Consider the following 1,336-nt stretch of genomic DNA (forward strand, 5'->3'; position numbering starts at 1 on the left):
ACAATATTAAGCAGAAGGACATTATATAGTAATTACGTTTGTTGATGATAATATATCCTTCTGATCATGGCAATTAGGCCATTATATCAAGATAAACTATTAATTTATCCGTACCAAAGACACTTATTCCATTGTACAAGCATGTTGTGACGTACAAAACTCACGAATTCAACTTTTTAGCAGATCTACCATCAACTCAAGCTTACTACCATTGACCATAATTCCGTTTAACATGACAGAAAATTGCTTAATGGTTAAAACTATTCAGGAATGAAACCTCATATAGTGCAATTTTCTAGAACATGTTCCAGGTGTTAATGTATTTTGTTTTTTTTAGGTTGTATTGTGCAACATGATAAACATTGTGAAGTTTCGTGTATACAATGAGATTGAGTTAACTTTATCAAAATGTTACTTTTGTATTTTCAGCATATATATTTCACATATGATAATTAAAATCGTGATGCACAATAAAATGATACTTGTTTTATCCCATTTGCATTTATATTTGAAATATAGGAGATATCGTGATGCACAATAAAACTTAAACAAAACTGGCGATCCCGAAATTTAAGTTGCAATAATTCCAAAAATATGGTGTTATTAGTTTATATATTTTAATTGATTTAGAAATCCATGTAGTATTTATAAATCCAAGTAAAATATGCAGATTTGTTATGAACCAGATTGTGGATGACTCATAACCAAGAGATTATGATTTGTAATATTTTGATTTATCTATGACGGTGTAATCTCCTATATAATGAACTTCTATGTTATGAATAAAGATAGCCTTTTCCATTTCTTTTATAACACGTTATCAGCACGAAACTCTAAATCTCTAAGCTAATACCCAAATCGAAAAACCCTAAGACCCTAACCCTAGCCGGCGATCCGACGAGACCTAAACCCCGATCGCGTCTCTTGTTCCCGCATCTGTTCCAGCTCGCGTCCCCGATCAGCTTCAGCCCAAGGCGTTCCTGATCCTAGCTCAGACGTTCGCGACCCGAGAGCAGCTCCAGCACGCGACCTCTTTCTCGTTCCCGACAGCATCAGACAGCTCGCGTTCAACGATCAAAGCGTTCCCGATCAAGCAACAAAGGACGTCTGCGGCCCGATAGAAGCGACTCGATCCATTCCAGCTCGCGTCCCATTCGTGTCCAGCTCGCGGCTCAACTCCTTTGGTGGTCCGATTCAACAATCAACTAAGGTTAAAAGGTAATTCAAAACCTAAGAACCCATAATCGAACATGGATTGATTGATAAAGAATGAAACCCTAAAACCCTAATCTTTATGAATCAAAACCATAGGGTAATAGATCAAAAATCCTAATTG

The sequence above is a fragment of the Brassica oleracea genome, chromosome C1, assembly GCF_000695525.1.
Source record: "Brassica oleracea var. oleracea cultivar TO1000 chromosome C1, BOL, whole genome shotgun sequence".
In the NCBI taxonomy this organism is placed as follows: domain Eukaryota; kingdom Viridiplantae; phylum Streptophyta; class Magnoliopsida; order Brassicales; family Brassicaceae; genus Brassica; species Brassica oleracea.